At 36.5% G+C, this 21,790-nt stretch overlaps 17 non-coding genes across 17 annotated transcripts; all 17 read left to right on the top strand.

Moving 5' to 3' along the window:
* The first annotated feature begins 129 nt into the window (after positions 1-129).
* LOC134698216 (U1 spliceosomal RNA) lies at positions 130-293 on the top strand. Its single transcript, XR_010103185.1, has one exon. It is a non-coding gene; the product is annotated as a U1 spliceosomal RNA (small nuclear RNA).
* A 1,129-nt stretch (positions 294-1,422) lies between these two features.
* LOC134698214 (U1 spliceosomal RNA) lies at positions 1,423-1,586 on the top strand. The gene has a single exon (XR_010103184.1). It is a non-coding gene; the product is annotated as a U1 spliceosomal RNA (small nuclear RNA).
* Positions 1,587-2,715: 1,129 nt separating this feature from the next.
* On the top strand, positions 2,716-2,879 carry LOC134698213 (U1 spliceosomal RNA). Its single transcript, XR_010103183.1, has one exon. It is a non-coding gene; the product is annotated as a U1 spliceosomal RNA (small nuclear RNA).
* A 1,129-nt stretch (positions 2,880-4,008) lies between these two features.
* LOC134698212 (U1 spliceosomal RNA) lies at positions 4,009-4,172 on the top strand. The gene has a single exon (XR_010103182.1). It is a non-coding gene; the product is annotated as a U1 spliceosomal RNA (small nuclear RNA).
* A 1,129-nt stretch (positions 4,173-5,301) lies between these two features.
* LOC134698211 (U1 spliceosomal RNA) lies at positions 5,302-5,465 on the top strand. Its single transcript, XR_010103181.1, has one exon. It is a non-coding gene; the product is annotated as a U1 spliceosomal RNA (small nuclear RNA).
* A 1,129-nt stretch (positions 5,466-6,594) lies between these two features.
* Positions 6,595-6,758, top strand: LOC134698210 (U1 spliceosomal RNA). The gene has a single exon (XR_010103180.1). It is a non-coding gene; the product is annotated as a U1 spliceosomal RNA (small nuclear RNA).
* A 1,129-nt stretch (positions 6,759-7,887) lies between these two features.
* On the top strand, positions 7,888-8,051 carry LOC134698209 (U1 spliceosomal RNA). The gene has a single exon (XR_010103179.1). It is a non-coding gene; the product is annotated as a U1 spliceosomal RNA (small nuclear RNA).
* Positions 8,052-9,180: 1,129 nt separating this feature from the next.
* On the top strand, positions 9,181-9,344 carry LOC134698368 (U1 spliceosomal RNA). The gene has a single exon (XR_010103330.1). It is a non-coding gene; the product is annotated as a U1 spliceosomal RNA (small nuclear RNA).
* A 1,129-nt stretch (positions 9,345-10,473) lies between these two features.
* LOC134698208 (U1 spliceosomal RNA) lies at positions 10,474-10,637 on the top strand. Its single transcript, XR_010103178.1, has one exon. It is a non-coding gene; the product is annotated as a U1 spliceosomal RNA (small nuclear RNA).
* A 1,129-nt stretch (positions 10,638-11,766) lies between these two features.
* LOC134698207 (U1 spliceosomal RNA) lies at positions 11,767-11,930 on the top strand. The gene has a single exon (XR_010103177.1). It is a non-coding gene; the product is annotated as a U1 spliceosomal RNA (small nuclear RNA).
* Positions 11,931-13,059: 1,129 nt separating this feature from the next.
* On the top strand, positions 13,060-13,223 carry LOC134698205 (U1 spliceosomal RNA). The gene has a single exon (XR_010103175.1). It is a non-coding gene; the product is annotated as a U1 spliceosomal RNA (small nuclear RNA).
* Positions 13,224-14,352: 1,129 nt separating this feature from the next.
* Positions 14,353-14,516, top strand: LOC134698204 (U1 spliceosomal RNA). Its single transcript, XR_010103174.1, has one exon. It is a non-coding gene; the product is annotated as a U1 spliceosomal RNA (small nuclear RNA).
* A 1,129-nt stretch (positions 14,517-15,645) lies between these two features.
* LOC134698203 (U1 spliceosomal RNA) lies at positions 15,646-15,809 on the top strand. The gene has a single exon (XR_010103173.1). It is a non-coding gene; the product is annotated as a U1 spliceosomal RNA (small nuclear RNA).
* Positions 15,810-16,938: 1,129 nt separating this feature from the next.
* On the top strand, positions 16,939-17,102 carry LOC134698202 (U1 spliceosomal RNA). The gene has a single exon (XR_010103172.1). It is a non-coding gene; the product is annotated as a U1 spliceosomal RNA (small nuclear RNA).
* A 1,129-nt stretch (positions 17,103-18,231) lies between these two features.
* On the top strand, positions 18,232-18,395 carry LOC134698201 (U1 spliceosomal RNA). Its single transcript, XR_010103171.1, has one exon. It is a non-coding gene; the product is annotated as a U1 spliceosomal RNA (small nuclear RNA).
* A 1,129-nt stretch (positions 18,396-19,524) lies between these two features.
* On the top strand, positions 19,525-19,688 carry LOC134698200 (U1 spliceosomal RNA). Its single transcript, XR_010103170.1, has one exon. It is a non-coding gene; the product is annotated as a U1 spliceosomal RNA (small nuclear RNA).
* A 1,129-nt stretch (positions 19,689-20,817) lies between these two features.
* Positions 20,818-20,981, top strand: LOC134698199 (U1 spliceosomal RNA). Its single transcript, XR_010103169.1, has one exon. It is a non-coding gene; the product is annotated as a U1 spliceosomal RNA (small nuclear RNA).
* Positions 20,982-21,790: the final 809 nt, after the last annotated feature.

Raw genomic sequence — 21,790 nt, 5'->3', positions numbered from 1 at the left:
TCGATGCGAAGTCGATTTTTTTTATTGTATGTTTTAAACTGATGTATCGGCTGACTATAATATGTTCGAATACCTCTTTATAAAGTTACTCCTGATTTACTCAAATGGACAAATGTCAGATATCCAAGCATACTTACCTGGTACAGGGAGCACCGTGATCAAAAAGGCGGTCTCCCCAGGTCGAGGCCTTTCCATTGCACTCCGGTTAGGCTGAAGCCTGCGATTGCCCCAAATGTGGGCAACTCGGGTACGCAATTTTTTAGTGTGGGGGACTGCGTTCGCGCTATCCCCTGTTAATATATCAAATGTAAAGAGAAGTTCCCAATAAATCCTAAAACTTGAAACTGTTGTTAAACTTTTTCTTTGGTACGCTGAGACTGTTCAGGAGTAGCGTAAATTGTGATCGCAAACCGGTTTTCCACTCTTTTGTTTCATATCATTGTATTTCATCAATTTGAGTATACGATATAAAGAAGCAAATTAATTTCTCAGTCACACAACTTGGTTTCTACACTTCATATCAGTAAGTTTTGTTTTAAATTATTATCTCGTCATCCGTAAATTTCAAGTTTTGCCTCTCCATTTAAGTAACATGACAAAAAATCCGCTTGTTACAAGTAAAAACTATAAATTAAGTTTGAAAGCTTATTCAATTTGCTTTACGATGAAAACAAGTTTTTGGTTGGCAAATTATTTTTTCTATTTGAAATAATATGAAATTCAACTATACCGGGTAAATTGCATAAGAGGAAAATACGTGCATTTGATGAAAAGTGATGCCGTATTTTATTTGCCTGGCTATATTGAAAAAGCGGAAACTGCATGTGCAGCATGGACGGATTCAAGAAATAATCTCGCGACCTTTGTCGCCCTCCTTTATCAATTTCAAACGCAAATGATTGCTTTGCCGTCGATTTTTTTCCCTCGCACCAAATTGAATAAATTTGATTTTAAAATTTTGCGCGTACACTGTAAAAATGGTAACTGAATACGAAACAGAAGCAAACAGTGTTGTATGAACGAAAGGCAGTTACGAAATTGAAGCGACGAAAGAGGGAAAAACAATAAAGTTCTTGTTGAATTTTTTTTAATTTATTGCGGAGGAGTGAATTGTAAACTATTGATATTCCGTGTGAAAGCATCATGGCGATCTGAACGTACATAGTACGTTTTTAATCCACAGAGTTATCCTACTTTATTTGGTCCCTTTCAACAAATCGTCCTGAAAAAGTGTCCCGGTCTTTAATACACCAACGTGTTTCAATGAAATCAGTGGAAGGAGGCAAATGGCTCTCGATGCGAAGTCGATTTTTTTTATTGTATGTTTTAAACTGATGTATCGGCTGACTATAATATGTTCGAATACCTCTTTATAAAGTTACTCCTGATTTACTCAAATGGACAAATGTCAGATATCCAAGCATACTTACCTGGTACAGGGAGCACCGTGATCAAAAAGGCGGTCTCCCCAGGTCGAGGCCTTTCCATTGCACTCCGGTTAGGCTGAAGCCTGCGATTGCCCCAAATGTGGGCAACTCGGGTACGCAATTTTTTAGTGTGGGGGACTGCGTTCGCGCTATCCCCTGTTAATATATCAAATGTAAAGAGAAGTTCCCAATAAATCCTAAAACTTGAAACTGTTGTTAAACTTTTTCTTTGGTACGCTGAGACTGTTCAGGAGTAGCGTAAATTGTGATCGCAAACCGGTTTTCCACTCTTTTGTTTCATATCATTGTATTTCATCAATTTGAGTATACGATATAAAGAAGCAAATTAATTTCTCAGTCACACAACTTGGTTTCTACACTTCATATCAGTAAGTTTTGTTTTAAATTATTATCTCGTCATCCGTAAATTTCAAGTTTTGCCTCTCCATTTAAGTAACATGACAAAAAATCCGCTTGTTACAAGTAAAAACTATAAATTAAGTTTGAAAGCTTATTCAATTTGCTTTACGATGAAAACAAGTTTTTGGTTGGCAAATTATTTTTTCTATTTGAAATAATATGAAATTCAACTATACCGGGTAAATTGCATAAGAGGAAAATACGTGCATTTGATGAAAAGTGATGCCGTATTTTATTTGCCTGGCTATATTGAAAAAGCGGAAACTGCATGTGCAGCATGGACGGATTCAAGAAATAATCTCGCGACCTTTGTCGCCCTCCTTTATCAATTTCAAACGCAAATGATTGCTTTGCCGTCGATTTTTTTCCCTCGCACCAAATTGAATAAATTTGATTTTAAAATTTTGCGCGTACACTGTAAAAATGGTAACTGAATACGAAACAGAAGCAAACAGTGTTGTATGAACGAAAGGCAGTTACGAAATTGAAGCGACGAAAGAGGGAAAAACAATAAAGTTCTTGTTGAATTTTTTTTAATTTATTGCGGAGGAGTGAATTGTAAACTATTGATATTCCGTGTGAAAGCATCATGGCGATCTGAACGTACATAGTACGTTTTTAATCCACAGAGTTATCCTACTTTATTTGGTCCCTTTCAACAAATCGTCCTGAAAAAGTGTCCCGGTCTTTAATACACCAACGTGTTTCAATGAAATCAGTGGAAGGAGGCAAATGGCTCTCGATGCGAAGTCGATTTTTTTTATTGTATGTTTTAAACTGATGTATCGGCTGACTATAATATGTTCGAATACCTCTTTATAAAGTTACTCCTGATTTACTCAAATGGACAAATGTCAGATATCCAAGCATACTTACCTGGTACAGGGAGCACCGTGATCAAAAAGGCGGTCTCCCCAGGTCGAGGCCTTTCCATTGCACTCCGGTTAGGCTGAAGCCTGCGATTGCCCCAAATGTGGGCAACTCGGGTACGCAATTTTTTAGTGTGGGGGACTGCGTTCGCGCTATCCCCTGTTAATATATCAAATGTAAAGAGAAGTTCCCAATAAATCCTAAAACTTGAAACTGTTGTTAAACTTTTTCTTTGGTACGCTGAGACTGTTCAGGAGTAGCGTAAATTGTGATCGCAAACCGGTTTTCCACTCTTTTGTTTCATATCATTGTATTTCATCAATTTGAGTATACGATATAAAGAAGCAAATTAATTTCTCAGTCACACAACTTGGTTTCTACACTTCATATCAGTAAGTTTTGTTTTAAATTATTATCTCGTCATCCGTAAATTTCAAGTTTTGCCTCTCCATTTAAGTAACATGACAAAAAATCCGCTTGTTACAAGTAAAAACTATAAATTAAGTTTGAAAGCTTATTCAATTTGCTTTACGATGAAAACAAGTTTTTGGTTGGCAAATTATTTTTTCTATTTGAAATAATATGAAATTCAACTATACCGGGTAAATTGCATAAGAGGAAAATACGTGCATTTGATGAAAAGTGATGCCGTATTTTATTTGCCTGGCTATATTGAAAAAGCGGAAACTGCATGTGCAGCATGGACGGATTCAAGAAATAATCTCGCGACCTTTGTCGCCCTCCTTTATCAATTTCAAACGCAAATGATTGCTTTGCCGTCGATTTTTTTCCCTCGCACCAAATTGAATAAATTTGATTTTAAAATTTTGCGCGTACACTGTAAAAATGGTAACTGAATACGAAACAGAAGCAAACAGTGTTGTATGAACGAAAGGCAGTTACGAAATTGAAGCGACGAAAGAGGGAAAAACAATAAAGTTCTTGTTGAATTTTTTTTAATTTATTGCGGAGGAGTGAATTGTAAACTATTGATATTCCGTGTGAAAGCATCATGGCGATCTGAACGTACATAGTACGTTTTTAATCCACAGAGTTATCCTACTTTATTTGGTCCCTTTCAACAAATCGTCCTGAAAAAGTGTCCCGGTCTTTAATACACCAACGTGTTTCAATGAAATCAGTGGAAGGAGGCAAATGGCTCTCGATGCGAAGTCGATTTTTTTTATTGTATGTTTTAAACTGATGTATCGGCTGACTATAATATGTTCGAATACCTCTTTATAAAGTTACTCCTGATTTACTCAAATGGACAAATGTCAGATATCCAAGCATACTTACCTGGTACAGGGAGCACCGTGATCAAAAAGGCGGTCTCCCCAGGTCGAGGCCTTTCCATTGCACTCCGGTTAGGCTGAAGCCTGCGATTGCCCCAAATGTGGGCAACTCGGGTACGCAATTTTTTAGTGTGGGGGACTGCGTTCGCGCTATCCCCTGTTAATATATCAAATGTAAAGAGAAGTTCCCAATAAATCCTAAAACTTGAAACTGTTGTTAAACTTTTTCTTTGGTACGCTGAGACTGTTCAGGAGTAGCGTAAATTGTGATCGCAAACCGGTTTTCCACTCTTTTGTTTCATATCATTGTATTTCATCAATTTGAGTATACGATATAAAGAAGCAAATTAATTTCTCAGTCACACAACTTGGTTTCTACACTTCATATCAGTAAGTTTTGTTTTAAATTATTATCTCGTCATCCGTAAATTTCAAGTTTTGCCTCTCCATTTAAGTAACATGACAAAAAATCCGCTTGTTACAAGTAAAAACTATAAATTAAGTTTGAAAGCTTATTCAATTTGCTTTACGATGAAAACAAGTTTTTGGTTGGCAAATTATTTTTTCTATTTGAAATAATATGAAATTCAACTATACCGGGTAAATTGCATAAGAGGAAAATACGTGCATTTGATGAAAAGTGATGCCGTATTTTATTTGCCTGGCTATATTGAAAAAGCGGAAACTGCATGTGCAGCATGGACGGATTCAAGAAATAATCTCGCGACCTTTGTCGCCCTCCTTTATCAATTTCAAACGCAAATGATTGCTTTGCCGTCGATTTTTTTCCCTCGCACCAAATTGAATAAATTTGATTTTAAAATTTTGCGCGTACACTGTAAAAATGGTAACTGAATACGAAACAGAAGCAAACAGTGTTGTATGAACGAAAGGCAGTTACGAAATTGAAGCGACGAAAGAGGGAAAAACAATAAAGTTCTTGTTGAATTTTTTTTAATTTATTGCGGAGGAGTGAATTGTAAACTATTGATATTCCGTGTGAAAGCATCATGGCGATCTGAACGTACATAGTACGTTTTTAATCCACAGAGTTATCCTACTTTATTTGGTCCCTTTCAACAAATCGTCCTGAAAAAGTGTCCCGGTCTTTAATACACCAACGTGTTTCAATGAAATCAGTGGAAGGAGGCAAATGGCTCTCGATGCGAAGTCGATTTTTTTTATTGTATGTTTTAAACTGATGTATCGGCTGACTATAATATGTTCGAATACCTCTTTATAAAGTTACTCCTGATTTACTCAAATGGACAAATGTCAGATATCCAAGCATACTTACCTGGTACAGGGAGCACCGTGATCAAAAAGGCGGTCTCCCCAGGTCGAGGCCTTTCCATTGCACTCCGGTTAGGCTGAAGCCTGCGATTGCCCCAAATGTGGGCAACTCGGGTACGCAATTTTTTAGTGTGGGGGACTGCGTTCGCGCTATCCCCTGTTAATATATCAAATGTAAAGAGAAGTTCCCAATAAATCCTAAAACTTGAAACTGTTGTTAAACTTTTTCTTTGGTACGCTGAGACTGTTCAGGAGTAGCGTAAATTGTGATCGCAAACCGGTTTTCCACTCTTTTGTTTCATATCATTGTATTTCATCAATTTGAGTATACGATATAAAGAAGCAAATTAATTTCTCAGTCACACAACTTGGTTTCTACACTTCATATCAGTAAGTTTTGTTTTAAATTATTATCTCGTCATCCGTAAATTTCAAGTTTTGCCTCTCCATTTAAGTAACATGACAAAAAATCCGCTTGTTACAAGTAAAAACTATAAATTAAGTTTGAAAGCTTATTCAATTTGCTTTACGATGAAAACAAGTTTTTGGTTGGCAAATTATTTTTTCTATTTGAAATAATATGAAATTCAACTATACCGGGTAAATTGCATAAGAGGAAAATACGTGCATTTGATGAAAAGTGATGCCGTATTTTATTTGCCTGGCTATATTGAAAAAGCGGAAACTGCATGTGCAGCATGGACGGATTCAAGAAATAATCTCGCGACCTTTGTCGCCCTCCTTTATCAATTTCAAACGCAAATGATTGCTTTGCCGTCGATTTTTTTCCCTCGCACCAAATTGAATAAATTTGATTTTAAAATTTTGCGCGTACACTGTAAAAATGGTAACTGAATACGAAACAGAAGCAAACAGTGTTGTATGAACGAAAGGCAGTTACGAAATTGAAGCGACGAAAGAGGGAAAAACAATAAAGTTCTTGTTGAATTTTTTTTAATTTATTGCGGAGGAGTGAATTGTAAACTATTGATATTCCGTGTGAAAGCATCATGGCGATCTGAACGTACATAGTACGTTTTTAATCCACAGAGTTATCCTACTTTATTTGGTCCCTTTCAACAAATCGTCCTGAAAAAGTGTCCCGGTCTTTAATACACCAACGTGTTTCAATGAAATCAGTGGAAGGAGGCAAATGGCTCTCGATGCGAAGTCGATTTTTTTTATTGTATGTTTTAAACTGATGTATCGGCTGACTATAATATGTTCGAATACCTCTTTATAAAGTTACTCCTGATTTACTCAAATGGACAAATGTCAGATATCCAAGCATACTTACCTGGTACAGGGAGCACCGTGATCAAAAAGGCGGTCTCCCCAGGTCGAGGCCTTTCCATTGCACTCCGGTTAGGCTGAAGCCTGCGATTGCCCCAAATGTGGGCAACTCGGGTACGCAATTTTTTAGTGTGGGGGACTGCGTTCGCGCTATCCCCTGTTAATATATCAAATGTAAAGAGAAGTTCCCAATAAATCCTAAAACTTGAAACTGTTGTTAAACTTTTTCTTTGGTACGCTGAGACTGTTCAGGAGTAGCGTAAATTGTGATCGCAAACCGGTTTTCCACTCTTTTGTTTCATATCATTGTATTTCATCAATTTGAGTATACGATATAAAGAAGCAAATTAATTTCTCAGTCACACAACTTGGTTTCTACACTTCATATCAGTAAGTTTTGTTTTAAATTATTATCTCGTCATCCGTAAATTTCAAGTTTTGCCTCTCCATTTAAGTAACATGACAAAAAATCCGCTTGTTACAAGTAAAAACTATAAATTAAGTTTGAAAGCTTATTCAATTTGCTTTACGATGAAAACAAGTTTTTGGTTGGCAAATTATTTTTTCTATTTGAAATAATATGAAATTCAACTATACCGGGTAAATTGCATAAGAGGAAAATACGTGCATTTGATGAAAAGTGATGCCGTATTTTATTTGCCTGGCTATATTGAAAAAGCGGAAACTGCATGTGCAGCATGGACGGATTCAAGAAATAATCTCGCGACCTTTGTCGCCCTCCTTTATCAATTTCAAACGCAAATGATTGCTTTGCCGTCGATTTTTTTCCCTCGCACCAAATTGAATAAATTTGATTTTAAAATTTTGCGCGTACACTGTAAAAATGGTAACTGAATACGAAACAGAAGCAAACAGTGTTGTATGAACGAAAGGCAGTTACGAAATTGAAGCGACGAAAGAGGGAAAAACAATAAAGTTCTTGTTGAATTTTTTTTAATTTATTGCGGAGGAGTGAATTGTAAACTATTGATATTCCGTGTGAAAGCATCATGGCGATCTGAACGTACATAGTACGTTTTTAATCCACAGAGTTATCCTACTTTATTTGGTCCCTTTCAACAAATCGTCCTGAAAAAGTGTCCCGGTCTTTAATACACCAACGTGTTTCAATGAAATCAGTGGAAGGAGGCAAATGGCTCTCGATGCGAAGTCGATTTTTTTTATTGTATGTTTTAAACTGATGTATCGGCTGACTATAATATGTTCGAATACCTCTTTATAAAGTTACTCCTGATTTACTCAAATGGACAAATGTCAGATATCCAAGCATACTTACCTGGTACAGGGAGCACCGTGATCAAAAAGGCGGTCTCCCCAGGTCGAGGCCTTTCCATTGCACTCCGGTTAGGCTGAAGCCTGCGATTGCCCCAAATGTGGGCAACTCGGGTACGCAATTTTTTAGTGTGGGGGACTGCGTTCGCGCTATCCCCTGTTAATATATCAAATGTAAAGAGAAGTTCCCAATAAATCCTAAAACTTGAAACTGTTGTTAAACTTTTTCTTTGGTACGCTGAGACTGTTCAGGAGTAGCGTAAATTGTGATCGCAAACCGGTTTTCCACTCTTTTGTTTCATATCATTGTATTTCATCAATTTGAGTATACGATATAAAGAAGCAAATTAATTTCTCAGTCACACAACTTGGTTTCTACACTTCATATCAGTAAGTTTTGTTTTAAATTATTATCTCGTCATCCGTAAATTTCAAGTTTTGCCTCTCCATTTAAGTAACATGACAAAAAATCCGCTTGTTACAAGTAAAAACTATAAATTAAGTTTGAAAGCTTATTCAATTTGCTTTACGATGAAAACAAGTTTTTGGTTGGCAAATTATTTTTTCTATTTGAAATAATATGAAATTCAACTATACCGGGTAAATTGCATAAGAGGAAAATACGTGCATTTGATGAAAAGTGATGCCGTATTTTATTTGCCTGGCTATATTGAAAAAGCGGAAACTGCATGTGCAGCATGGACGGATTCAAGAAATAATCTCGCGACCTTTGTCGCCCTCCTTTATCAATTTCAAACGCAAATGATTGCTTTGCCGTCGATTTTTTTCCCTCGCACCAAATTGAATAAATTTGATTTTAAAATTTTGCGCGTACACTGTAAAAATGGTAACTGAATACGAAACAGAAGCAAACAGTGTTGTATGAACGAAAGGCAGTTACGAAATTGAAGCGACGAAAGAGGGAAAAACAATAAAGTTCTTGTTGAATTTTTTTTAATTTATTGCGGAGGAGTGAATTGTAAACTATTGATATTCCGTGTGAAAGCATCATGGCGATCTGAACGTACATAGTACGTTTTTAATCCACAGAGTTATCCTACTTTATTTGGTCCCTTTCAACAAATCGTCCTGAAAAAGTGTCCCGGTCTTTAATACACCAACGTGTTTCAATGAAATCAGTGGAAGGAGGCAAATGGCTCTCGATGCGAAGTCGATTTTTTTTATTGTATGTTTTAAACTGATGTATCGGCTGACTATAATATGTTCGAATACCTCTTTATAAAGTTACTCCTGATTTACTCAAATGGACAAATGTCAGATATCCAAGCATACTTACCTGGTACAGGGAGCACCGTGATCAAAAAGGCGGTCTCCCCAGGTCGAGGCCTTTCCATTGCACTCCGGTTAGGCTGAAGCCTGCGATTGCCCCAAATGTGGGCAACTCGGGTACGCAATTTTTTAGTGTGGGGGACTGCGTTCGCGCTATCCCCTTTTAATATATCAAATGTAAAGAGAAGTTCCCAATAAATCCTAAAACTTGAAACTGTTGTTAAACTTTTTCTTTGGTACGCTGAGACTGTTCAGGAGTAGCGTAAATTGTGATCGCAAACCGGTTTTCCACTCTTTTGTTTCATATCATTGTATTTCATCAATTTGAGTATACGATATAAAGAAGCAAATTAATTTCTCAGTCACACAACTTGGTTTCTACACTTCATATCAGTAAGTTTTGTTTTAAATTATTATCTCGTCATCCGTAAATTTCAAGTTTTGCCTCTCCATTTAAGTAACATGACAAAAAATCCGCTTGTTACAAGTAAAAACTATAAATTAAGTTTGAAAGCTTATTCAATTTGCTTTACGATGAAAACAAGTTTTTGGTTGGCAAATTATTTTTTCTATTTGAAATAATATGAAATTCAACTATACCGGGTAAATTGCATAAGAGGAAAATACGTGCATTTGATGAAAAGTGATGCCGTATTTTATTTGCCTGGCTATATTGAAAAAGCGGAAACTGCATGTGCAGCATGGACGGATTCAAGAAATAATCTCGCGACCTTTGTCGCCCTCCTTTATCAATTTCAAACGCAAATGATTGCTTTGCCGTCGATTTTTTTCCCTCGCACCAAATTGAATAAATTTGATTTTAAAATTTTGCGCGTACACTGTAAAAATGGTAACTGAATACGAAACAGAAGCAAACAGTGTTGTATGAACGAAAGGCAGTTACGAAATTGAAGCGACGAAAGAGGGAAAAACAATAAAGTTCTTGTTGAATTTTTTTTAATTTATTGCGGAGGAGTGAATTGTAAACTATTGATATTCCGTGTGAAAGCATCATGGCGATCTGAACGTACATAGTACGTTTTTAATCCACAGAGTTATCCTACTTTATTTGGTCCCTTTCAACAAATCGTCCTGAAAAAGTGTCCCGGTCTTTAATACACCAACGTGTTTCAATGAAATCAGTGGAAGGAGGCAAATGGCTCTCGATGCGAAGTCGATTTTTTTTATTGTATGTTTTAAACTGATGTATCGGCTGACTATAATATGTTCGAATACCTCTTTATAAAGTTACTCCTGATTTACTCAAATGGACAAATGTCAGATATCCAAGCATACTTACCTGGTACAGGGAGCACCGTGATCAAAAAGGCGGTCTCCCCAGGTCGAGGCCTTTCCATTGCACTCCGGTTAGGCTGAAGCCTGCGATTGCCCCAAATGTGGGCAACTCGGGTACGCAATTTTTTAGTGTGGGGGACTGCGTTCGCGCTATCCCCTGTTAATATATCAAATGTAAAGAGAAGTTCCCAATAAATCCTAAAACTTGAAACTGTTGTTAAACTTTTTCTTTGGTACGCTGAGACTGTTCAGGAGTAGCGTAAATTGTGATCGCAAACCGGTTTTCCACTCTTTTGTTTCATATCATTGTATTTCATCAATTTGAGTATACGATATAAAGAAGCAAATTAATTTCTCAGTCACACAACTTGGTTTCTACACTTCATATCAGTAAGTTTTGTTTTAAATTATTATCTCGTCATCCGTAAATTTCAAGTTTTGCCTCTCCATTTAAGTAACATGACAAAAAATCCGCTTGTTACAAGTAAAAACTATAAATTAAGTTTGAAAGCTTATTCAATTTGCTTTACGATGAAAACAAGTTTTTGGTTGGCAAATTATTTTTTCTATTTGAAATAATATGAAATTCAACTATACCGGGTAAATTGCATAAGAGGAAAATACGTGCATTTGATGAAAAGTGATGCCGTATTTTATTTGCCTGGCTATATTGAAAAAGCGGAAACTGCATGTGCAGCATGGACGGATTCAAGAAATAATCTCGCGACCTTTGTCGCCCTCCTTTATCAATTTCAAACGCAAATGATTGCTTTGCCGTCGATTTTTTTCCCTCGCACCAAATTGAATAAATTTGATTTTAAAATTTTGCGCGTACACTGTAAAAATGGTAACTGAATACGAAACAGAAGCAAACAGTGTTGTATGAACGAAAGGCAGTTACGAAATTGAAGCGACGAAAGAGGGAAAAACAATAAAGTTCTTGTTGAATTTTTTTTAATTTATTGCGGAGGAGTGAATTGTAAACTATTGATATTCCGTGTGAAAGCATCATGGCGATCTGAACGTACATAGTACGTTTTTAATCCACAGAGTTATCCTACTTTATTTGGTCCCTTTCAACAAATCGTCCTGAAAAAGTGTCCCGGTCTTTAATACACCAACGTGTTTCAATGAAATCAGTGGAAGGAGGCAAATGGCTCTCGATGCGAAGTCGATTTTTTTTATTGTATGTTTTAAACTGATGTATCGGCTGACTATAATATGTTCGAATACCTCTTTATAAAGTTACTCCTGATTTACTCAAATGGACAAATGTCAGATATCCAAGCATACTTACCTGGTACAGGGAGCACCGTGATCAAAAAGGCGGTCTCCCCAGGTCGAGGCCTTTCCATTGCACTCCGGTTAGGCTGAAGCCTGCGATTGCCCCAAATGTGGGCAACTCGGGTACGCAATTTTTTAGTGTGGGGGACTGCGTTCGCGCTATCCCCTGTTAATATATCAAATGTAAAGAGAAGTTCCCAATAAATCCTAAAACTTGAAACTGTTGTTAAACTTTTTCTTTGGTACGCTGAGACTGTTCAGGAGTAGCGTAAATTGTGATCGCAAACCGGTTTTCCACTCTTTTGTTTCATATCATTGTATTTCATCAATTTGAGTATACGATATAAAGAAGCAAATTAATTTCTCAGTCACACAACTTGGTTTCTACACTTCATATCAGTAAGTTTTGTTTTAAATTATTATCTCGTCATCCGTAAATTTCAAGTTTTGCCTCTCCATTTAAGTAACATGACAAAAAATCCGCTTGTTACAAGTAAAAACTATAAATTAAGTTTGAAAGCTTATTCAATTTGCTTTACGATGAAAACAAGTTTTTGGTTGGCAAATTATTTTTTCTATTTGAAATAATATGAAATTCAACTATACCGGGTAAATTGCATAAGAGGAAAATACGTGCATTTGATGAAAAGTGATGCCGTATTTTATTTGCCTGGCTATATTGAAAAAGCGGAAACTGCATGTGCAGCATGGACGGATTCAAGAAATAATCTCGCGACCTTTGTCGCCCTCCTTTATCAATTTCAAACGCAAATGATTGCTTTGCCGTCGATTTTTTTCCCTCGCACCAAATTGAATAAATTTGATTTTAAAATTTTGCGCGTACACTGTAAAAATGGTAACTGAATACGAAACAGAAGCAAACAGTGTTGTATGAACGAAAGGCAGTTACGAAATTGAAGCGACGAAAGAGGGAAAAACAATAAAGTTCTTGTTGAATTTTTTTTAATTTATTGCGGAGGAGTGAATTGTAAACTATTGATATTCCGTGTGAAAGCATCATGGCGATCTGAACGTACATAGTACGTTTTTAATCCACAGAGTTATCCTACTTTATTTGGTCCCTTTCAACAAATCGTCCTGAAAAAGTGTCCCGGTCTTTAATACACCAACGTGTTTCAATGAAATCAGTGGAAGGAGGCAAATGGCTCTCGATGCGAAGTCGATTTTTTTTATTGTATGTTTTAAACTGATGTATCGGCTGACTATAATATGTTCGAATACCTCTTTATAAAGTTACTCCTGATTTACTCAAATGGACAAATGTCAGATATCCAAGCATACTTACCTGGTACAGGGAGCACCGTGATCAAAAAGGCGGTCTCCCCAGGTCGAGGCCTTTCCATTGCACTCCGGTTAGGCTGAAGCCTGCGATTGCCCCAAATGTGGGCAACTCGGGTACGCAATTTTTTAGTGTGGGGGACTGCGTTCGCGCTATCCCCTGTTAATATATCAAATGTAAAGAGAAGTTCCCAATAAATCCTAAAACTTGAAACTGTTGTTAAACTTTTTCTTTGGTACGCTGAGACTGTTCAGGAGTAGCGTAAATTGTGATCGCAAACCGGTTTTCCACTCTTTTGTTTCATATCATTGTATTTCATCAATTTGAGTATACGATATAAAGAAGCAAATTAATTTCTCAGTCACACAACTTGGTTTCTACACTTCATATCAGTAAGTTTTGTTTTAAATTATTATCTCGTCATCCGTAAATTTCAAGTTTTGCCTCTCCATTTAAGTAACATGACAAAAAATCCGCTTGTTACAAGTAAAAACTATAAATTAAGTTTGAAAGCTTATTCAATTTGCTTTACGATGAAAACAAGTTTTTGGTTGGCAAATTATTTTTTCTATTTGAAATAATATGAAATTCAACTATACCGGGTAAATTGCATAAGAGGAAAATACGTGCATTTGATGAAAAGTGATGCCGTATTTTATTTGCCTGGCTATATTGAAAAAGCGGAAACTGCATGTGCAGCATGGACGGATTCAAGAAATAATCTCGCGACCTTTGTCGCCCTCCTTTATCAATTTCAAACGCAAATGATTGCTTTGCCGTCGATTTTTTTCCCTCGCACCAAATTGAATAAATTTGATTTTAAAATTTTGCGCGTACACTGTAAAAATGGTAACTGAATACGAAACAGAAGCAAACAGTGTTGTATGAACGAAAGGCAGTTACGAAATTGAAGCGACGAAAGAGGGAAAAACAATAAAGTTCTTGTTGAATTTTTTTTAATTTATTGCGGAGGAGTGAATTGTAAACTATTGATATTCCGTGTGAAAGCATCATGGCGATCTGAACGTACATAGTACGTTTTTAATCCACAGAGTTATCCTACTTTATTTGGTCCCTTTCAACAAATCGTCCTGAAAAAGTGTCCCGGTCTTTAATACACCAACGTGTTTCAATGAAATCAGTGGAAGGAGGCAAATGGCTCTCGATGCGAAGTCGATTTTTTTTATTGTATGTTTTAAACTGATGTATCGGCTGACTATAATATGTTCGAATACCTCTTTATAAAGTTACTCCTGATTTACTCAAATGGACAAATGTCAGATATCCAAGCATACTTACCTGGTACAGGGAGCACCGTGATCAAAAAGGCGGTCTCCCCAGGTCGAGGCCTTTCCATTGCACTCCGGTTAGGCTGAAGCCTGCGATTGCCCCAAATGTGGGCAACTCGGGTACGCAATTTTTTAGTGTGGGGGACTGCGTTCGCGCTATCCCCTGTTAATATATCAAATGTAAAGAGAAGTTCCCAATAAATCCTAAAACTTGAAACTGTTGTTAAACTTTTTCTTTGGTACGCTGAGACTGTTCAGGAGTAGCGTAAATTGTGATCGCAAACCGGTTTTCCACTCTTTTGTTTCATATCATTGTATTTCATCAATTTGAGTATACGATATAAAGAAGCAAATTAATTTCTCAGTCACACAACTTGGTTTCTACACTTCATATCAGTAAGTTTTGTTTTAAATTATTATCTCGTCATCCGTAAATTTCAAGTTTTGCCTCTCCATTTAAGTAACATGACAAAAAATCCGCTTGTTACAAGTAAAAACTATAAATTAAGTTTGAAAGCTTATTCAATTTGCTTTACGATGAAAACAAGTTTTTGGTTGGCAAATTATTTTTTCTATTTGAAATAATATGAAATTCAACTATACCGGGTAAATTGCATAAGAGGAAAATACGTGCATTTGATGAAAAGTGATGCCGTATTTTATTTGCCTGGCTATATTGAAAAAGCGGAAACTGCATGTGCAGCATGGACGGATTCAAGAAATAATCTCGCGACCTTTGTCGCCCTCCTTTATCAATTTCAAACGCAAATGATTGCTTTGCCGTCGATTTTTTTCCCTCGCACCAAATTGAATAAATTTGATTTTAAAATTTTGCGCGTACACTGTAAAAATGGTAACTGAATACGAAACAGAAGCAAACAGTGTTGTATGAACGAAAGGCAGTTACGAAATTGAAGCGACGAAAGAGGGAAAAACAATAAAGTTCTTGTTGAATTTTTTTTAATTTATTGCGGAGGAGTGAATTGTAAACTATTGATATTCCGTGTGAAAGCATCATGGCGATCTGAACGTACATAGTACGTTTTTAATCCACAGAGTTATCCTACTTTATTTGGTCCCTTTCAACAAATCGTCCTGAAAAAGTGTCCCGGTCTTTAATACACCAACGTGTTTCAATGAAATCAGTGGAAGGAGGCAAATGGCTCTCGATGCGAAGTCGATTTTTTTTATTGTATGTTTTAAACTGATGTATCGGCTGACTATAATATGTTCGAATACCTCTTTATAAAGTTACTCCTGATTTACTCAAATGGACAAATGTCAGATATCCAAGCATACTTACCTGGTACAGGGAGCACCGTGATCAAAAAGGCGGTCTCCCCAGGTCGAGGCCTTTCCATTGCACTCCGGTTAGGCTGAAGCCTGCGATTGCCCCAAATGTGGGCAACTCGGGTACGCAATTTTTTAGTGTGGGGGACTGCGTTCGCGCTATCCCCTGTTAATATATCAAATGTAAAGAGAAGTTCCCAATAAATCCTAAAACTTGAAACTGTTGTTAAACTTTTTCTTTGGTACGCTGAGACTGTTCAGGAGTAGCGTAAATTGTGATCGCAAACCGGTTTTCCACTCTTTTGTTTCATATCATTGTATTTCATCAATTTGAGTATACGATATAAAGAAGCAAATTAATTTCTCAGTCACACAACTTGGTTTCTACACTTCATATCAGTAAGTTTTGTTTTAAATTATTATCTCGTCATCCGTAAATTTCAAGTTTTGCCTCTCCATTTAAGTAACATGACAAAAAATCCGCTTGTTACAAGTAAAAACTATAAATTAAGTTTGAAAGCTTATTCAATTTGCTTTACGATGAAAACAAGTTTTTGGTTGGCAAATTATTTTTTCTATTTGAAATAATATGAAATTCAACTATACCGGGTAAATTGCATAAGAGGAAAATACGTGCATTTGATGAAAAGTGATGCCGTATTTTATTTGCCTGGCTATATTGAAAAAGCGGAAACTGCATGTGCAGCATGGACGGATTCAAGAAATAATCTCGCGACCTTTGTCGCCCTCCTTTATCAATTTCAAACGCAAATGATTGCTTTGCCGTCGATTTTTTTCCCTCGCACCAAATTGAATAAATTTGATTTTAAAATTTTGCGCGTACACTGTAAAAATGGTAACTGAATACGAAACAGAAGCAAACAGTGTTGTATGAACGAAAGGCAGTTACGAAATTGAAGCGACGAAAGAGGGAAAAACAATAAAGTTCTTGTTGAATTTTTTTTAATTTATTGCGGAGGAGTGAATTGTAAACTATTGATATTCCGTGTGAAAGCATCATGGCGATCTGAACGTACATAGTACGTTTTTAATCCACAGAGTTATCCTACTTTATTTGGTCCCTTTCAACAAATCGTCCTGAAAAAGTGTCCCGGTCTTTAATACACCAACGTGTTTCAATGAAATCAGTGGAAGGAGGCAAATGGCTCTCGATGCGAAGTCGATTTTTTTTATTGTATGTTTTAAACTGATGTATCGGCTGACTATAATATGTTCGAATACCTCTTTATAAAGTTACTCCTGATTTACTCAAATGGACAAATGTCAGATATCCAAGCATACTTACCTGGTACAGGGAGCACCGTGATCAAAAAGGCGGTCTCCCCAGGTCGAGGCCTTTCCATTGCACTCCGGTTAGGCTGAAGCCTGCGATTGCCCCAAATGTGGGCAACTCGGGTACGCAATTTTTTAGTGTGGGGGACTGCGTTCGCGCTATCCCCTGTTAATATATCAAATGTAAAGAGAAGTTCCCAATAAATCCTAAAACTTGAAACTGTTGTTAAACTTTTTCTTTGGTACGCTGAGACTGTTCAGGAGTAGCGTAAATTGTGATCGCAAACCGGTTTTCCACTCTTTTGTTTCATATCATTGTATTTCATCAATTTGAGTATACGATATAAAGAAGCAAATTAATTTCTCAGTCACACAACTTGGTTTCTACACTTCATATCAGTAAGTTTTGTTTTAAATTATTATCTCGTCATCCGTAAATTTCAAGTTTTGCCTCTCCATTTAAGTAACATGACAAAAAATCCGCTTGTTACAAGTAAAAACTATAAATTAAGTTTGAAAGCTTATTCAATTTGCTTTACGATGAAAACAAGTTTTTGGTTGGCAAATTATTTTTTCTATTTGAAATAATATGAAATTCAACTATACCGGGTAAATTGCATAAGAGGAAAATACGTGCATTTGATGAAAAGTGATGCCGTATTTTATTTGCCTGGCTATATTGAAAAAGCGGAAACTGCATGTGCAGCATGGACGGATTCAAGAAATAATCTCGCGACCTTTGTCGCCCTCCTTTATCAATTTCAAACGCAAATGATTGCTTTGCCGTCGATTTTTTTCCCTCGCACCAAATTGAATAAATTTGATTTTAAAATTTTGCGCGTACACTGTAAAAATGGTAACTGAATACGAAACAGAAGCAAACAGTGTTGTATGAACGAAAGGCAGTTACGAAATTGAAGCGACGAAAGAGGGAAAAACAATAAAGTTCTTGTTGAATTTTTTTTAATTTATTGCGGAGGAGTGAATTGTAAACTATTGATATTCCGTGTGAAAGCATCATGGCGATCTGAACGTACATAGTACGTTTTTAATCCACAGAGTTATCCTACTTTATTTGGTCCCTTTCAACAAATCGTCCTGAAAAAGTGTCCCGGTCTTTAATACACCAACGTGTTTCAATGAAATCAGTGGAAGGAGGCAAATGGCTCTCGATGCGAAGTCGATTTTTTTTATTGTATGTTTTAAACTGATGTATCGGCTGACTATAATATGTTCGAATACCTCTTTATAAAGTTACTCCTGATTTACTCAAATGGACAAATGTCAGATATCCAAGCATACTTACCTGGTACAGGGAGCACCGTGATCAAAAAGGCGGTCTCCCCAGGTCGAGGCCTTTCCATTGCACTCCGGTTAGGCTGAAGCCTGCGATTGCCCCAAATGTGGGCAACTCGGGTACGCAATTTTTTAGTGTGGGGGACTGCGTTCGCGCTATCCCCTGTTAATATATCAAATGTAAAGAGAAGTTCCCAATAAATCCTAAAACTTGAAACTGTTGTTAAACTTTTTCTTTGGTACGCTGAGACTGTTCAGGAGTAGCGTAAATTGTGATCGCAAACCGGTTTTCCACTCTTTTGTTTCATATCATTGTATTTCATCAATTTGAGTATACGATATAAAGAAGCAAATTAATTTCTCAGTCACACAACTTGGTTTCTACACTTCATATCAGTAAGTTTTGTTTTAAATTATTATCTCGTCATCCGTAAATTTCAAGTTTTGCCTCTCCATTTAAGTAACATGACAAAAAATCCGCTTGTTACAAGTAAAAACTATAAATTAAGTTTGAAAGCTTATTCAATTTGCTTTACGATGAAAACAAGTTTTTGGTTGGCAAATTATTTTTTCTATTTGAAATAATATGAAATTCAACTATACCGGGTAAATTGCATAAGAGGAAAATACGTGCATTTGATGAAAAGTGATGCCGTATTTTATTTGCCTGGCTATATTGAAAAAGCGGAAACTGCATGTGCAGCATGGACGGATTCAAGAAATAATCTCGCGACCTTTGTCGCCCTCCTTTATCAATTTCAAACGCAAATGATTGCTTTGCCGTCGATTTTTTTCCCTCGCACCAAATTGAATAAATTTGATTTTAAAATTTTGCGCGTACACTGTAAAAATGGTAACTGAATACGAAACAGAAGCAAACAGTGTTGTATGAACGAAAGGCAGTTACGAAATTGAAGCGACGAAAGAGGGAAAAACAATAAAGTTCTTGTTGAATTTTTTTTAATTTATTGCGGAGGAGTGAATTGTAAACTATTGATATTCCGTGTGAAAGCATCATGGCGATCTGAACGTACATAGTACGTTTTTAATCCACAGAGTTATCCTACTTTATTTGGTCCCTTTCAACAAATCGTCCTGAAAAAGTGTCCCGGTCTTTAATACACCAACGTGTTTCAATGAAATCAGTGGAAGGAGGCAAATGGCTCTCGATGCGAAGTCGATTTTTTTTATTGTATGTTTTAAACTGATGTATCGGCTGACTATAATATGTTCGAATACCTCTTTATAAAGTTACTCCTGATTTACTCAAATGGACAAATGTCAGATATCCAAGCATACTTACCTGGTACAGGGAGCACCGTGATCAAAAAGGCGGTCTCCCCAGGTCGAGGCCTTTCCATTGCACTCCGGTTAGGCTGAAGCCTGCGATTGCCCCAAATGTGGGCAACTCGGGTACGCAATTTTTTAGTGTGGGGGACTGCGTTCGCGCTATCCCCTGTTAATATATCAAATGTAAAGAGAAGTTCCCAATAAATCCTAAAACTTGAAACTGTTGTTAAACTTTTTCTTTGGTACGCTGAGACTGTTCAGGAGTAGCGTAAATTGTGATCGCAAACCGGTTTTCCACTCTTTTGTTTCATATCATTGTATTTCATCAATTTGAGTATACGATATAAAGAAGCAAATTAATTTCTCAGTCACACAACTTGGTTTCTACACTTCATATCAGTAAGTTTTGTTTTAAATTATTATCTCGTCATCCGTAAATTTCAAGTTTTGCCTCTCCATTTAAGTAACATGACAAAAAATCCGCTTGTTACAAGTAAAAACTATAAATTAAGTTTGAAAGCTTATTCAATTTGCTTTACGATGAAAACAAGTTTTTGGTTGGCAAATTATTTTTTCTATTTGAAATAATATGAAATTCAACTATACCGGGTAAATTGCATAAGAGGAAAATACGTGCATTTGATGAAAAGTGATGCCGTATTTTATTTGCCTGGCTATATTGAAAAAGCGGAAACTGCATGTGCAGCATGGACGGATTCAAGAAATAATCTCGCGACCTTTGTCGCCCTCCTTTATCAATTTCAAACGCAAATGATTGCTTTGCCGTCGATTTTTTTCCCTCGCACCAAATTGAATAAATTTGATTTTAAAATTTTGCGCGTACACTGTAAAAATGGTAACTGAATACGAAACAGAAGCAAACAGTGTTGTATGAACGAAAGGCAGTTACGAAATTGAAGCGACGAAAGAGGGAAAAACAATAAAGTTCTTGTTGAATTTTTTTTAATTTATTGCGGAGGAGTGAATTGTAAACTATTGATATTCCGTGTGAAAGCATCATGGCGATCTGAACGTACATAGTACGTTTTTAATCCACAGAGTTATCCTACTTTATTTGGTCCCTTTCAACAAATCGTCCTGAAAAAGTGTCCCGGTCTTTAATACACCAACGTGTTTCAATGAAATCAGTGGAAGGAGGCAAATGGCTCTCGATGCGAAGTCGATTTTTTTTATTGTATGTTTTAAACTGATGTATCGGCTGACTATAATATGTTCGAATACCTCTTTATAAAGTTACTCCTGATTTACTCAAATGGACAAATGTCAGATATCCAAGCATACTTACCTGGTACAGGGAGCACCGTGATCAAAAAGGCGGTCTCCCCAGGTCGAGGCCTTTCCATTGCACTCCGGTTAGGCTGAAGCCTGCGATTGCCCCAAATGTGGGCAACTCGGGTACGCAATTTTTTAGTGTGGGGGACTGCGTTCGCGCTATCCCCTGTTAATATATCAAATGTAAAGAGAAGTTCCCAATAAATCCTAAAACTTGAAACTGTTGTTAAACTTTTTCTTTGGTACGCTGAGACTGTTCAGGAGTAGCGTAAATTGTGATCGCAAACCGGTTTTCCACTCTTTTGTTTCATATCATTGTATTTCATCAATTTGAGTATACGATATAAAGAAGCAAATTAATTTCTCAGTCACACAACTTGGTTTCTACACTTCATATCAGTAAGTTTTGTTTTAAATTATTATCTCGTCATCCGTAAATTTCAAGTTTTGCCTCTCCATTTAAGTAACATGACAAAAAATCCGCTTGTTACAAGTAAAAACTATAAATTAAGTTTGAAAGCTTATTCAATTTGCTTTACGATGAAAACAAGTTTTTGGTTGGCAAATTATTTTTTCTATTTGAAATAATATGAAATTCAACTATACCGGGTAAATTGCATAAGAGGAAAATACGTGCATTTTGAAAAGTGATGCCGTATTTTATTTGCCTGGCTATATTGAAAAAGCGGAAACTGCATGTGCAGCATGGACGGATTCAAGAAATAATCTCGCGACCTTTGTCGCCCTCCTTTATCAATTTCAAACGCAAATGATTGCTTTGCCGTCGATTTTTTTCCCTCGCACCAAATTGAATAAATTTGATTTTAAAATTTTGCGCGTACACTGTAAAAATGGTAACTGAATACGAAACAGAAGCAAACAGTGTTGTATGAACGAAAGGCAGTTACGAAATTGAAGCGACGAAAGAGGGAAAAACAATAAAGTTCTTGTTGAATTTTTTTTAATTTATTGCGGAGG

Source organism: Mytilus trossulus, chromosome 14, assembly GCF_036588685.1.
Source record: "Mytilus trossulus isolate FHL-02 chromosome 14, PNRI_Mtr1.1.1.hap1, whole genome shotgun sequence".
Taxonomy (NCBI): Eukaryota; Metazoa; Mollusca; class Bivalvia; order Mytilida; family Mytilidae; genus Mytilus; species Mytilus trossulus.
The sequence above is the reverse complement of the archived record's forward strand: the minus strand, read 5'-3'. Positions and strand labels throughout refer to the sequence as shown.